At 35.6% G+C, this 17,663-nt stretch overlaps 1 protein-coding gene across 1 annotated transcript in view; it reads right to left on the bottom strand.

The window, feature by feature from the left end:
- Positions 1 to 17,663, bottom strand: part of FSTL5 (follistatin like 5) — a 928,941-nt gene that overhangs the window by 85,879 nt on the left and 825,399 nt on the right. The window lies entirely within an intron of this gene.

Raw genomic sequence — 17,663 nt, 5'->3', positions numbered from 1 at the left:
CTGGCAGGCTATAGACAGTGTGGTCACAAAGAGTCGGACATGACTGAGTGAAACACACACACATTGGGTTTGTAATTCTCTCAGTTTATTTATAGTTAGAAAAACCACTAGTAAGAGAGCTCCACACAAAATATATGTATAAGCATATATTTATTTAATGATAATATAATGATAAACACTGATTCTAGTGTGGCACTTTTTTATGATTTAGGCCTGATCTCTGAGTACCATGTCTAACATTGATTTGTATACTCTAGGTAGTAACTCCAAAGCTCAATTAAAATACTCTCTTTCTTCTCTAATTTGAACAAAAACAATTATTTTTCATCAGAGAGCCCATCCACCATTTGTATTTAATAATCATGAAACAAAATCAATAAAATGTTCATTATCAACACCACCTAAACATTTCTTTCAATGAAAAGAAAATACTGACAGTAGATAAACCATATCTGGCATTTAGTAACTAAAATGAATGCCACAGTAATTCTCAGGCAGCACAACCGCAGAAGATGCTTCTCTTTTCTTGCATAAAATTTGGAAAGTAATGTAAAAACCAGAGCACTTTGGAATGAGAAGCTCAGTATTTGCTCTGCTGGTTTTGTTCTCCACCCTTAGATCTAATTCTGAAGAACCTGGAGGGCCCACTCATTTTTAAAATCCAGTCCAGAAGTACCAAGTTCACTAAAACACCAGGGACATATAACAGTAGTGTTTCCTGAACAGTGCAGTTGTTCCAGGCTTCCAGGACATAAACAGACAAACAAAAAAGAAAACTAAATATCCAATGTATGTTTCTGGTAGTTATGGAGGGTTGGAATGAACACCATTTTATAGAATGCACCACAATAATATTAAGATTACCATCAGCAGTGAGTGTCCATGGCACCCATCGGCAGGCAGCACAAGCCAAAAGGCAGAAATCTGTTCTCAGCACATGTGCAGAACACAGTACAGGATTTTACCTTCATTCATCAATTTTCAATGAAACATTATTTTCTACACCAAACATTTTTCTTTAGAAGAATCTTGAACATCTTTGACAAGGACCTATTTCATGAGAACCAAACACTATATAAAATATGTACTTGAGAAACCTGAAAAGATGGGGAAAAGTGGGACCTAAGGTTGATGAAAGTTTCTGAATATAGGGAAGTTGTTTACAAATTCTTTGCTGTTATGTAAAATCTCACAATGAAACCTGCCAAAATAACAGAAAGCATGAGTGACCTGACACGAAACTGTCAGCCGAACAACTGCTGAACCAGGAGCAATTTCCACCTCTTTGCTACAAAACTATTCAACAGGAAAATAAACTGCTCTGCTGGGAATTATCTCCTACTTTGTATGCTGTCACTAGAAGATGTCCCTGACCAGACTCACAATCATTTTTACAAAGCCATTAAAACTTTCCTGACAGTCACCCTAAATTTTCTTTGCTGTGCTTTATGCCATTATTTCTGATTATAGTCTATTAGGTCCCTTTTTACAGTAACAGTCCTCTTTTTCCAGATTACATAGATGAATACTTATTTCTGAGGATAGGAATAGTAGGGGAATATATTTCACATGCATTAGGCACTCAGTGGGATAAAAGAAAAGCTAAAAAATACCAGAGATGCAAAAGAAGATTAAGATAATAGGTACTGATGAGGAAAACTGTCAGTAATTATATTAAAGAGTATCATTCAATCATCTTTATAGAAACATATACTGTCATTGAGAGTAAAAGGGTTAATATGAATTTAGAGCTAATGAGAATGAGCCAATAAAAAAAGACAATTCTAGCTCATAATTAATACTTATCTATTTCCTTGTAGGTCACTTACATATTTCATTATATATTTCCTGTGTATGAATTATCTTCTTCCAAAATTTTAAAGGAATATACCATTAGTGATAATGGAAATTTTAACTTAGCAATTAAAGTAATGTTGATGCTTCCTGATCTGCTAAACCAAACTTATAGTTTGAATAGTTGAATATATTTTGAATATTCAAAATATAGTTTGAATATATATATATATATTCATCTTCTATAGGACTCAGTCCTTTTCATTTATTGTATTGATTACCTATTACAAATACTTTGCTCTTAAATCTCCAGTCTTGTATCTTTCCTCCTTTTCTTCATAGTCACTCCTGTGCCATTCATAGTGAGGATGAATGGATTTGTTACAAGCACCTCTGTTTCCCTTTCATCCAGCTCAACAGGATTCTGGCATTATTCTTTCCTCCCATCCTCTCTCTAATTACGGTTTGTCCACTATCCTTTGCATGCAGAAACAATCTGCCTACATTTAATCAATGTGCTAAGTCACTTTAGTCATGTCCAACTCTTTGTGACCCTTTGGACTGTAGGCTGGTAGTCTCCTCTGTCTGTGGGATTTTCCAGGCAAGAATACTGGAGTAGGTTGCCATGCCCTCCTTCACAGGATCTTCCCAATTCAGGGATCAAACTCCTGTCTCTTATGTCTCCTGCATCGGCAGGCAGGTAGCACCACCTGGGAAGCACACGTTTAATCTATAACTGTAGTTATACCTCCAGGTGCATTGGAACACGCACATGCCTTAGTAATTTAAGCAAACATTAATTGAATTCATCTGCTTTCCGTTCCAATAACCAATCTAATTCTCTTTATATTTTGAGCAAGTTTTTGAGAACCTTAATTTCATTTCTTGACCTTTCATTCTAAATTGTTCATACTTCAAACTGGCATTTGAGAGATCCTGGCTCTTCGAAAAGAGAGGTCTTGAAAACTCATCAATGGCCTCAGAATTTACAATCATTGGTCTTCACTTCTTGTTGGGGATAATTTATTGGACACTTTCTATGTGAAAGATATCATGCAAAGCTATGTTTGGAAAGAAAAACATGAATATGAGTGAATGCCTGCTCTCAACTTGCTTATCATTTCTCTCATATTCAGCTGTTTCAGAATTTGGTTCTTCCTGGAATATGTTTTCTTCAGTGTTGGAAGACAGAATTAGCGATCAATGGCCCCAGACCAAATTCAGTCCACTGCCTATTTTGGTATGTGACTTAGGAACTAAGAATTTTTTTGGCATTTTTTTAATGGTTGAAGAAAAGTCAAAAGAAGAATACTATGTGGTGACAGGTAAACATCAAATGGTATTCAAATTCACATAAATAAATATTTATTGGAACATATCTATACCCATTCATTTAAATAGTATCTATTATGTGGGGAGAGAGCACCTGACCTGCCTCTTGAGAAATTTGTATGCAGGTCAGGAAGCAACAGTTAGAACTGGACATGGAACAACAGACTGGTTCCCAATAGGAAAAGGAGTACGTCAAGGCTGTATATTGTCACCCTGCTTATTTAACTTATATGCAGAGCACATCATGAGAAACGCTGGACTGGAAGAAGCACAAGCTGGAATCAAGATTGCCAGCAGAAATATCAATAACCTCAGATATGGAGATGACACCACCCTTATGGCAGAAAGTGAAGAGGAACTAAAAAGCCTCTTGATGAATGTGAAAGAGGAGAGTGAAAAAGTTGGCTTAAAACTCAACATTCAGAAAACAAAAATCATGGTATCTGGTCCCATCACTTCATGGGAAATAGATCGGGAAACAGTGGAAACAGTGTCAGACTTTATTTTTGGGGCTCCAAAATCACTGCAGATGATGACTGCAGCCATGAAATTAAAAGATGCTTACTCCTTGGAAGGAAAGTTATGACCAACCTAGATAACATATTGAAAAGCAAAGACATTACTTTGCCAACAAAGGTTCATCTGGTCAAGGCTATGGTTTTTCCTGTGGACATGCATGGATGTGAGAGTTGGACTGTGAAGAAGGCTGAACGTCAGAATTGATGCTTTTGAACTGTGGTGTTGGAGAAGATTCTTGAGAGTCCCTTGGACTGCAAGGAGATCCAAGCAGTCCATTCTGAAGGAGATCAGCCCTGGGATTTCTTTGGAAGGAATGATGCTAAAGCTGAAACTCCAGTACTTTGGCCACCTCATGCGAAGAGTTGAGTCATTGGAAAAGACTCTGATGCTGGGAGGGATTGGGGGCAGGAGGAGAAGGGGACGACAGAGGATGAGATGGCTGGATGGCATCACTGACTCGATGGACGTGAGTCTGAGTGAACTCCGGGAGTTGGTGATGGACAGGGAGGCCTGACGTGCTGCGATTCATGGGGTCGCAAAAGTCGGACATGACTGAGTGACTGAACTGAACTGAACTGAACTGATGCAACAGCGGAGATCACTTATAGTACTGTACATGCATGTCACGAGGTTTATGTAACAGCTGAGATCATTGGTAACACTGTGCGTGTGCATCACGAGGTACTCGCTTGGTCATAGGCTACTTTCTGCAGTACACCTGTATAAGCTTCACCTTGAAAGCCCTGGCTGCTGCTGCTGCACTGAGGCTACACTGGAGTGACACCATGATTATGTTATATGAGATTAGGATATGGCTCCGTTATGGCTGCTTTATGGTTCTGTTGTGGCTGCTGCTAAGGCTGCTCTGTCAGCCAGGAGAGAGGCTGTGTTATGGCTGCCTTGCCAGCCAGAAGAGTATAAACTTATCTGCAGATCCTATGGCTCCTCAAATCTTCCAGCCTCCAAGGTTGCACCTTGCCTACCCTGGATAGTAGCTACCCAGTGAAAAGGGTACCTCACAGCGAACAGTAGGACAGTATGAATAGCAAGACAATTGCATCACAGACAGGATAAGTGATAGATATCTCAATATTTAAAAAGAAAATAACTCAATTAAAAAATGGACAGAGGACCTGAATAGGTATTTTTCCCAAAGACATACAGATGGACAACAGGCCTATGAAAACAGGCACTAATCATCAGGGAAATGCAAATTAAAACTACAGTGAGACATCACATCACATCTGCCAGAATGGCTGTCATCAAAATGACAAAAAATAAAGAACCTGCCTGCCAATGCTGGAGACACCAGAGATGTGGGTTCAATCCCTGGGTCGGGAAGACTCCATGGAGGAGGAGATGGCAACATACTCCAGTATTCTTGCCTGGACAATCTCATGGACAAAGGAGCCTTCCAGGCTACAATCCATGGGGTCACAAAGACTCTAACATGACTGAGCAGACATGCAATATAAACCTAATCTTAGCTAGATTATATAGATAGGTACCATGTATCTATCTACATTATCTGTGTATCTATATCTAAATAGCTGTCATTCATGTACCTGTCTGTGTGTTCATGTGTGTGTATGTATTCTCCTTTTAAAATTTATTTTCTATTTAACTTTGGAATCAACTTTAATACTTTCTTTAATACAGTACACTTCCTTCTCTCTATTATGTTTCTATTTCAAATTGCCTATTCAACAGTTTTTTGGGGAAGACAGGGAGGGAGAAAGATCTAGTGAATGGCAAGGACAAATATTAATTCCTGGTTGTCATCCAACCATGATAATAATAAGGCAAAAAGAATAAACTATTAAAGGCATTGAATGTAAAATAAATAGATCAGAAAAGCAAAGTCTGAGACTTGACTTTCCTGAAGTCACCAGAAGGGAACAGAAGCTAAAGAAACTACTAAAGGTGGAATTTAACTAATAGGATTAAGTGACAACCAGGGTAAGTTTTAGCCTGGAATCCATATCAGCAAACTTGTATTCTGCATGGTCCATATAGTAAATAGCTTAGGCTTTCCCATTCATATTGCCTTCATCTACGTTGAAAGTGCAGACAACATATATTTTTCTTCCAGATTTATTGAGATATAATTGACATACAGCACTGTGTACACTGAAGGTGTAGAACATAATAATTTAACTTCCATCATGGAATGATCATCACACTAAGTTTAGTGAACATCTAGCATCTCACATAAATGCAAAATAGACAAAATTGTTTTCCCTTGTGATGAGAACTCTCATTGTTTACTCTCTTAACAATATTCATATGTAAGATGAGGCAGTGTTCATTAAACTCGTCATGTCATCCATTACATCCCTAGCATTTATTTATCATATAACTAGAAGTTTGTGTTGCATTCAGGTAATTCTATCTTTCCCCATTCTCTGACTTGCTGCTGCTGCTGCTGCTGCTAACTCGCTTCAGTCGTGTCCGACTCTGTGCGACCCCGTAGACGGCAGCCCATCAGGCTCCACCGTCCCTGGGATTCTCCAGGCAAGAACACTAGAGTGGGTTGCCATTTCCTTCTCCAATGCATGAAAGTGAAAAGTGAAAGTGAAGTCACTCAGTCTTGTCCAACTTAGCAACCCCATGAACTGCAGCCCACCAGGCTCCCCCGTCCATGGGACTTTCCAGGCAAGAGTACTGGAGTGGGGTTCCATCGCCTTCTCCATTCTCTACCTTGGGTAACCTCAAATCTGATCTCTTTTCTATGAGTTTGTTTACTTGTTTGTTTTTAAAGTATAAGTGACACTATGTTAGGTGGCAGTGTGCAATATAGTGATGCAGTCTTTCTCTATATTGCAGAATGATCACCACAATAAATCTGGTTACTACCTGTCCCCATACATAGATACTACATTATTATTGACTGTATTCCCCCACACTATACATTTTGTCCCAATAACTCATGTATTTTGTAACTGGAAGCCTGCACCTCTTAATCTCCCTCACCTATTTCATTCATTTCCCCACCCCTCCCCTCAGACACTCACCTTTTTGTTCTCTTTATCTATGACTTAATTTCTGTCTTACTATGTTTGTTCACTTGTTTTGGTTTTTTTTAGATTACATATATAAGTGAAATCATACTATATTCATCTTCCTCTGATTTATTTTAGTTACCATAATACCCTCTAGGTTCATTTACATTGTCAAAAATGGCAAGGTTTCACTCATCTTTATGGATGAGTAATATTCCATGGTATACATAAATAAAGTCTTTTTATCCATTCATCTGTTGATGGGCACTTAGGTTGCTTCCATATCTTCGCTATTGTAAATAATGCTGCAGTGAACATATTTTTTTTTGTTTTCTTCAGAAAAATACTCAGAAATGGAATTCCTTGGTTGTATGGTAATTCTATTTTTAATTTTCTTAGGAAGTTTCATATTATTTTCCACAGTGGCTGCATCTACGTACAATTCCACCAGCTTGGGCAGATTCTTTACAACTGAGTCACCTAGGAAGCCCTTGACTTATATTCTGGAAGTTTAAAAAACTAAGCAATTCTACAAAGTAATAAAAAATGGGATAGTAAAATAAGAAAGTAATTGACAATAATAATTATGCATAACCCTACATATAGAACATTAGTATACTCAACATGTAAAATAGCTTGTTTAAAAATATGTTATAGGCTGCTGCTGCTGCTAAGTCGCTTCAGTCGTGTCCGACTCTGTGTGACCCCATAGACGGCAGCCCACCAGGCTCCCCCATCCCTGGGATTCTCCAGGCAAGAGCACTGGAGTGGGTTGCCATTTCCTTCTCCAAAGTGTGAAAGTGAAAAGTGAAAGTGAAGTCGCTCAGTCGTGTCCAACTTTTCGCGACCTCATGGACTGCAGCCTACCAGGCTCCTCCGTCCATGGGATTTTCCAGGCAAGAGTACTGGAGTGGGGTGCCATTGCCTTCTCCGCTTTATAGGCTAGGGTTCTCTAATATATAAAGAAAGGCAAATACATGAACTTCTGCATAATTTGGGTTACAAATGCATTCTGTCATTTGCATAGCTGTGAATGAAAACACACTGGCAATAGTATTATAAAGAAGGCAGAAATAAGCATGCAACAAATCAGGTTACCTAAGCTGTATACACTCAACGTGGGTGCCACATTGTGGGTTCACCCAAGAGTAGTATATAGATGCTTCTAGATCCAGAATGAATTACTTGGAATGAATTTTGAGTCAAAGGTAAAGAGAGAGGCTTTGATGTTTGATAAAAATGTAAGCATTAAATTTGAAAACCCCTAGACATATTGTCGACCTGATTCTCTCACTGATCAGATCCTTAACTATGATAATAAACTGGTTTCATATATAAACTACTATGTAGAAAATAAATAAATGAAAACCTACTGTGCAGCACAGGGAGCTCTACTCAGTGCTCTGTGGTGACCTAAATGGGAAGGGAATCCAAAACAGGGGGGCTATATGTATAGCTGATTCACTTTGGTATACAGCAAAACTGACACAATATTGTAAAGCAACAATACTCCAATTTTTTTTTTTAAGAAAATAAGATTTCAGCAGTTCTCCTGGCTTAACATTACTGCTTCTCTACCAGTCAGATTCCTAAGACTGGCAGGAGATTCTGCTCCCTTGGAGATAGCTGAGAACTGGGGGAAAAAAAGTTTTGCAAAAGAAAAAAATTAAATCTTACTGAAAATATGTAATGGTGATCTTTATTATTTTCCAACAAATGATCTGTTCTCAGCAAGATTGTTCTCCTCAATATTTCATAAAAACCAATAATTTCCCTCAGTGACTAAAAAGCATATCACACATTTTATTAATCAAATTCTTTTCAATCTACATTTACAGCCACACTTCCAAAACCTATATAATTCATCCCTAATTACTATGAGTCTTACTCGTTTCTTCTTGTCTGAATTTTCATAGCATTTACATTCGGTGTAACATGATTTGGCCTTTAATCATGCATTATCATTCCCACCTAAAATGTTAGCCTTTGCTATTCCTGTCTTTCTACATTTTCCAAACATACTGGGGAAAGTACAATAGTACTTCAGCAAATGCATGTTTAAATATCACTTATTGTAGCAAAAATAAAGGGAGTGGAACCAAAAGGTGTGTATTTCTCAAACATGATGTTAAACCCTATGCCATGTTATCCAGAATCATTGAGAAACCAAATTTTAGAGCATTTTCAAATTATGGTCTCTGGATAGCTGTCAGTGGCATATCATTTGTTACCAAGTTGAGAATAGTATAGAAATGGAAAATAATCACTTAGAATCTTCAGGTATACAAATATTTGTATTTAAATTTGAGCTTCTCATGAATACACTAGATATAATGTATTCCTTTTAATCTTGCTTTGCTAAATATAACTTACATTTATATTTTATATATACATTTATATATAAAATATAACTAAATTTATTAAAAAACATACAATAACATATTAAACAATTTAATATCAATGGTTATCTCCCTTACTGAATTTTTTTAAAGCAATGAAGTTAAAGTACTTTCATCAATTTTTAATCAAGATCACCGCTTATAACACAAGTTTTACAACTGCTGTTTTCTACAATTAGATATATTCAATTTATCTAATTATTGTTGCCATTTCATTTATGAAAATATCATAAACAGTCCAGTTCATATTAATCAAAGTATAGGTAATCATAGCAGTTTAGGGCTGATTTACCTTAATTTGGCTTATCAAAGAAAATTGCCAGACAGCATTATTTTGATTCTAGAATATCAAAGTTACTCAGACCACATAGAAATAGACATTTTCATCCTTTCTTTTAATATGAAGTTAGTGTATATATTTTTGCCAACAAAGGTCCGTCTAGTCAAGGCTATGGTTTTTCCAGTGATCATGTATGGATGTGAGAGTTGGACTGTGAAGAAAGCTGAGCACCAAAGAATTGATGCTTTTGAACTGTGGTATTGGAGAAGACTTCTGAGAGTCCCTTGGACTGCAAGGAGATCCAACCAGTCCATTCTGAAGGAGATCAGCCCTGGGATTTCTTTGGAAGGAATGAAGCTAAAGCTAAAACTCCAGTACTTTGGCCACCTCATGCGAAGAGTTGACTCATTGGAAAAGAGTCTGATGCTGGGAGGGATTGGGGGAAGGAGGAGAAGGGGATGACAGAGGATGAGATGGCTGGATGGCATCACTGACTCGATGGACGTGAGTCTGAGTGAACTCCGGGAGTTGGTGATGGACAGGGAGGCCTGGCGTGCTGTGATTCATGGGGTCGCAAAGAGTCTGACACGACTGAGCAACTGAACTGAACTGAACTAATGCATGTGTGTCTTTCAGTGATATAATAAAAATGGAGCAGACAACATTACAGTATCATAAACTGAGGACTGGTTTCTTTTTAGAAACAATGTATTAGAGAGATTAAAAAATAGGCTTTGAGGTCAACCAGACATAGACATAGTCCAGTTTTATAATCACATTAGCTGTATGAATACTCCTCTAAAGCTTTATGTCACCTGTATAATATTATCAATCACATAGGACTAATCTGTGGGTTAAATGAGGTTATGTTTGAAAAGGTCAAATGAGCAATAAGTGCTACCTGTTATTTTCATATAGAAAATTCACCATGGGCTACATTTTATGAAAATTATAACAGTCTATGAATTTTTCATCATTTTTTTAAGTTTCCAAAATGCTTTGGAGGGAAGTTGTGTATATTTAAGAATTTCGATAGGTGTTTTAAATATAGAATAACAGTTGCATAATAAGAAGAAAAATTTTCCCTTTATCATTTTGCAGTTCTATGATATTGAGCTAATTATCTTTTCTCAATTTCCTTATCTAGAAATTTGGAGGGTTAATTAGAATTTGTCCATTGTTCTAATAAAAGAAAAAAACCAAAGGTATTTGAATTACTTCTATTCTGCTTAAGCAGAAAATATTTTATTAGTTTTTAGAAGTATTAGTGTTATTGTATTAGATCCACCCATGTTGTTGCCAGTGGAAGAATTTCCTTTTTGTTTTGTTTTGGCCATCCCATGCAGCTTGCAAGATTTTAGTTCCCCAATCAAAGATTGAACCTGGACCCTTGGCAGTGAAAGCTCAGAGTCCTAACCACTGGATTACCAGGGAATTCCCAGAATCTTATTCATTTCCATGACTAATATTCTACTGTATGTGTGTGTGTTTTTGTGTGTGTGTGTAAATCACATCTTTAACCATCCATCTGTGGATGGGCAATTGGGTTGCTTCCATATTTTGAGTATTGCAAATAATACTACAATGAATATAAGGGTGCATGAATCTTTTCAAATCAGTGTTTTTATGTTCTCTGGATATATATCCAGCAGTGGAATTGCTGGGTCATATGGTAGTTCCCTTTTTAGATTTATGAGGAGCCTCTGTACTGATTTCCACACTGACTGTAGCAATTTACATTCACACCAACAGTGTAGGAAGGTTTCTTTTCCTCCATATCCTCACTAGTATTTGTTATTTGTAGAGTTTTTAATTATGGCCATCTTCACAGGAGTGAGGTGAATAATCAATTTAAAAAGAAATAAATTTGTAGAGTATTAAATTTCAAATGTCCACAGAACATAAGAGATGAAAGAACCTTAGACGTTTTGTGAATGCAAGGCTAAATAATTTGTTTGTTGGTTCTCCTGGCTTGGGGTTGATCCAAATTTCAGTGAACACTGAGAATCCAGGGGCAGGGACTTAATGTCTATTTGGAAAGGCATACATTTGAATAATGGGGAAATCAAATTAAATGTTAAGACCATGGGTTTCCCTTTAGATACAAGAACCAGTAGAGTTCAACAAAATGTCCTTTGAACTGAAAACTAATATTAAGTGCTAAAGGAATTAGAAAAATATGGGGGATATCAGGACATGTAAATTATATGGATGCACAAGGTTCATGATGGATCAGTTCAAATAAATGTAATGTAGATAGTTGTAATTAAAAAATTAGTTGTGTTTCATTTCATTTTCCAAAGTGATGAAGATTTGATTTTTATAAAAGTGATTTGTACAAAAGTTATGAAACAGCAAATGTACTCTTTCCTAACTTTATTTAACAAAGCACAATGGGTAATTTGGTTAGATAGGGTGAATATAAATTATTTTAAAATTCTTTTTTTCACCTGATAACACATAAAAAATATAGAAAGATGAAAGTTACTTCTTTGTTCTTGATTCTAATTTTTTAAGTAACAATAGAGAATATTTGTTTAAATGGTCATTTCCAACTATGGATTAATAGTAAAGATTAAAAGGACTATAAGAAGACTCTGTTTGGATTAATTTACCTTGACATTTCATTTGAAGCATCAAGATAAACTAATTCAAATAGATTCATTTAAAATGTATTTTGTGCATGTTCTTAGTCATGCCTGACTCTTTGGGACCCCATGGACTGTAGCCTGCCAAGCTCTTTGTTCATGGGATTGTCCAGGAAAGAATAGTGGAATGGGTTGTCATTTCCTCCTTCAGGGGATCTTCCTGACCCAGGGACCAAACCTACATTTCCTGTGTCTCCTGCATTGGAAGAGGGGTTTTTACCACTGAGCTACCTGGAAAGCCCCACATGTATTATAAACCAAGCAATTTTATTTTGATGTATTTCATTTCTCTGTGTTCTTATTACTTAAGCAAATGTAGATTTTTAAATAAATAATACCTGTGAAACAGATTTTCAGGCAGTTGAGGGAATGACTTCTACAAAACAGGATTGAGGCAAAAAGCTTGAAGTTTACTTTGGGAGATCATAAGCATTAACAAACTATCTTTAGCCATTTAAGGGACTTTCATATAGATTCTATTCCTTGATGCTTTCTAGTTCTTTTATTAAATTGAGTAAATTAAATTAGTTATTATTGTTATAAATCCATAGGATAAATAGGAAACAAAGCTAAACTTTTAATGAAAAAGGTCAAGCAATTTGAATGCAATTGTATACCAGAAATATGTGCCCTTCTCTTTCTTTAAATGCATGATTTTTTTTAATGTTAATTTAAAGATTTTTTTTGGGGGGGACATTAGTTGATGAGCAAGACATGTTTTACTGATTACTTTTCTAAGAATATCTATGTCATCTCTCCCTCTGAATAGCTTACTCTGTCTAGCAACCATTTAAAAAATGTTGACATAAAATGGGCCAAAGAACTAAATAGACATTTCTCCAAAGAAGACATACAGATGGCTAACAAACACATGAAAAGATGCTCAACATCACTCCTTATCAGAGAAATGCAAATCAAAACCACTATGAGGTACCATTTCACGCCAGTCAGAATGGCTGCGATCCAAAAGTCTACAAATAATAAATGCTGGAGAGGGTGTGGAGAAAAGGGAACCCTCTTACACTGTTGGTGGGAATGCAAACTAGTACAGCCACTATGGAGAACAGTGTGGAGATTCCTTAAAAAACTGGAAATAGAACTGCCTTATGATCCAGCAATCCCACTGCTGGGCATACACACTGAGGAAACCAGAAGGGAAAGAGACACGTGTACCCCAGTGTTCATCGCAGCACTGTTTATAATAGCCAGGACATGGAAGCAACCTAGATGTCCATCAGCAGATGAATGGATAAGAAAGCTGTGGTACATATACACAATGGAGTATTACTCAGCCATTAAAAAGAATACATTTGAATCAGTTCTAATGAGGTGGATGAAACTGGAGCCTATTATACAGAGTGAAGTAAGCCAGAAGGAAAAACATAAATACAGTATACTAACGCATATATATGGAATTTAGAAAGATGGTAACGATAACCCTGTATACGAGACAGCAAAAGAGACACTGATGTATAGAACAGTCTTATGGACTCTGTGGGAGAGGGAGAGGGTGGGAAGATTTGGGAGAATGGCATTGAAACATGTGAAATGTCATGTATGAAACGAGATGCCAGTCCAGGTTCAGTGCACGATGCTGGATGCTTGGGGCTGGTGCACTGGGACGGCCCAGGGGGATGGTATGGGGAGGGGGAGGGAGGAGGGTTCAGGATGGGGAGCACGTGTATACCTGAAATTTTTTTAATTTTAAAAATAAAAAAAAATAAATATAAAAAAAAAGAGAAGAGAAAAAAAAAAAAGAAGTGTAAATTGAGGTAATTTTATGATTATTGCATTCTCTACACTTGTTTAGTACAGTGTATATTATTTAGGAATTTGTTTTTGGAGGAAAGTAATCTCACAATGCAAATGGCACAGGGTCATCTTGATGGAGTTCACTGTCTCCCCATATTAACTGGCAGAGGGCGCTTTATGTGGAAGGCAGGCTTAATCATTTTTTTCAAAATGTCATTTGACTGAAAAATATTATTCTGAAGTATGGTAGATTTATCTTCAAAAATTATAAGGCTGGTTAGAGGATAATTATATACATGTGTACTTCTGAACTGTATTATAATTCACACATTAATTTACTCCACATAGGAGCACCTATACTGAGTATCATTGCACCTTACTTTTCTGGTCAACATTCTTTGAAAGTCATTTTAGCAGGATTCATGTTATTAACTAGTTAATGATTATTATTGCAAAAAACTTCTATCTCTCATAGGTATGAAGTGAGTGGATACTGGCCAGATAATTTATACACATACAAAATATTTTGCTATATTTGTACTAATTAATGTAAAGCTATAAAATTATACCCATTTTAAAATCAAATGTTGTAAACCTTTAAAAATAAACATTACATTAAAAAATAATTTACCTCTGCACCTACCTTCTTTATGGGTGGTAAGAGGACAGATCAAAAGTACATTTTTTTTGTATTTTCTCTTTAAAACTATATCTTTATTATATTGTCTTCAGAATTGCATTTGGTCTTGCCCCTTTTTATTGACAAATCTGAAAAGGTTCTGCCACACTATCCAGCTCAGTAATATTCTCAAGTAATAAACTGAAGATAATATGGAATAAGAATTCACCAAAACTGCCTCTGTGATTTAGGTTAGTGTAAATCCTTTATGTATGTAGATTATATAATCCTCCCTTTTTTTTGCATCTTTAAGCTTTCTAAATAATTTCAAAAGTAAACTATAGGACATAAGATAATTTTTGCACAATTATATTCATTATATCTGTACACTGAAAGTTACATATTTTAAGAAATTTAGAAAACATAAAACTGTTATATGATAAATTATATGGAGAAATATTGAATCATCATTGTAAACTTTCAGCAATATTTTAAAAATTTGTGATTTAGTCACTTAATAAAGACATTAATTTTCTATATTGTTTTCCTTCCTTCAAATTGTTCAAGCTGAGACTAATGACCTATCTAAATATGAAAAAGATATTAATGAAATGACAAGCTTTCAGTGTTAAATTAATATTTTGACAACTACGGTTGAAATAGAAAATGTTAGCAATGGGAAATCAAGCAAGAGATTAAAGTTAAATATAAAGTTTAAGACATGTAAAGAAAAAAATAAGGACTAAAATTAGAATAAATCATGAAGATCATAAATCTAATCCTCAAAACATTACAAAAAATATGTAGTTTTCAACATATTAAGAAAAGAAGAAAGTTAGGGATTTTGTAAGCAATATTATCCTTCAGAGAGAAACATCACAAGAAAACATCTAATATTGATGATTCAAGAAATATTTCTAAGCACATTAGTTAAAGTGATTAAATGTGATTACTTACATGAAGACAGATTGGGGATGCACAAAGTAAAAAAACTACTACTTTTTAATCTAAATTTTTTGTATTATTATTATTTTTTACCATGCCAATCTGTTGCTTTGAATAAGTCAATTGGTACTTTTTTGTGTGAATAAAGCTAAATCTTAGACCAGAAACAGTAATTTAAGAGCCATAGACTGATTTATGTAATATTGAAATGCTCAAGTAAAAACGTTTCATGTTTAAAGACATTTGTATGAATGATTTTTATATTGAGATCTTCAATTTTAGCCTCAAAAAGTTTCTATTAAAAAATCCAAACTCCTATAAGCACATTTCTTTCTAAAGTACATAACATGTGCTTAGGTATATACAGTGAATCCTTATCCCTCATATAAAAAATGTGATAGCAATACATTGAGACATGTACATAATTCTGATCACATCCAAATAACTTGGCTGGTTCAAATCTCTCGAAGATTTAGTATGTTATTTTAGATAAAATTACTTGACCCAATTAATATGCTATAGAACTCCATTGAAATACTGTTGAACAATTTACATGCTTCGCACGACTGTCCCCTAATGTTAGGCTTGCATACTTCAAGTGCATTAGAGGCACAATGTGAGAATTTCGTGAGTGTGATTTTTAATGAAAGATTAGAAGGCCTCTTTAAATCCAAGGCTTCAAAGACCAATTTCATAAATTTATTTATTTTAAAATCTACAGCGTTATCTTCTAAGAAATAGTTAGAGGTAGTTTACATTACTCTATTTAGGTAGCCTTTGCAGGATACTATTGTAATCGCAAAGGGATGAAAGCTTAAATTTTTATCATTTTATAACTCTTTGTAAATTAAGCCATGTTTGAATAGAAACCCACTGAGAACAGAATAAGTGGGGAAACATTTCGATTACCTTTCTGAAATATACAAGTGGTATTGAATTAAAAAGTTTGCTCAATGGCTTCATGGGGAAATGAATTGTGTTCATGGTATAAAGGGGCTGATGTTTTAACAATTATTTTTGTGGATAGAATTTGAAGAGGTAATAATTGGATTAGAAACTGAAGGAGATGCTGAGAAGGGAATTGAGAAAAGCCCTGAAGTCTGAGCTGCTCTTAGAAAGGGGAACACCAGCAGAGAGAGAAATATGGACATAGCAAAGAGAGGTTTGTTTTCCCATTTCTAATCTCAGTTTCAATTTCTTGATTCCTGAGTATGTTGCACACTATGGACAAACTGTCCCTATGTACAAGCTCCATTCTAATAGAGTGCTAATCATATTAGTTATAAAGACAAGGCAATTTTCTTACATGGGAATTCTAACCCTAGATAATAGACATTTTACATCAAACTTTCTGCAGAAAATATGTTCCCCTAGACTTAAAGTTGCATCAAAACGAGGGCTAGAATCTTCACATTCCAAAACATAAGACCCGTGCATGATGAGGGCCTGAGCCACCACAGGCTTCCCTCGAGGCTCAGATGGTAAAGAATTTGCCTGCAATGCAGAAGACCCAGGTTCCAACCCTGGGTTGGGAAGATCCCCTGGAGAAGGGAATGGCTACCCACTCCAGTCTTCTTACCTGGGAAATCAGAAAAGCCTGGCAGGCTGCTGTTCATGGGGCTGCAAAAAGTTCAACATGACTAAACAACTAACACACACACACACGCACATACACACACATGCATGATAAGATATATGTGATTTTCTTTCAAGCTCTTCTAGTCTCCAGAAAAGAATACATAATACCATGGTATATATAGACAACAGCAGCTGAGTGAACTGAAGGAAAAAAAAAAGTGTTGAAGATTAAAAGAGTTGTAGACATGTAGATATGTTGACAAAATACTTGAAAAACAGAAGAGTGAAAAAGTTGGTAACCTTGGAAAAGCTTGTCATCCCTGAACCTGTAATTGAAACATTTTTCCAAATCCATTTCAGTTTGAGTTCTGAAGTTACAAGTCTGGGATAGAATTCTATTTGCTTGAAGTTCACACTTATTGCTGGTGACAAGATGAAACTACATATACAACTAGGATAAATGTAGCCAGAATCCTATCTAGTTAGGCTACATCACACACACACACACAAAAAGGACAAAGGACAGATGAAAGTATAAATAAAAGAACATTCTATGAATCTTCAACCAGCTCACTATTAAAAGCTGAAATCTGATGCAATCTGACATTGCACCAAAATTGAATTTTTATTTAGAGCAAGCAAACAGCATCTTCTAAGAGATTTCATCAAAAATTCTATACTCTAAATATTTGTTTTAATCTAAATATTACTGGTCAATGAGTTATATTGGGGATTGCATTGCTCTTCTCTTAATATCAACAGTGACTTTGAAAAATATTATATCTATGTTTAATC

The sequence above is a fragment of the Bos javanicus genome, chromosome 17, assembly GCF_032452875.1.
Source record: "Bos javanicus breed banteng chromosome 17, ARS-OSU_banteng_1.0, whole genome shotgun sequence".
In the NCBI taxonomy this organism is placed as follows: Eukaryota; Metazoa; Chordata; class Mammalia; order Artiodactyla; family Bovidae; genus Bos; species Bos javanicus.
The sequence above is the reverse complement of the archived record's forward strand: the minus strand, read 5'-3'. Positions and strand labels throughout refer to the sequence as shown.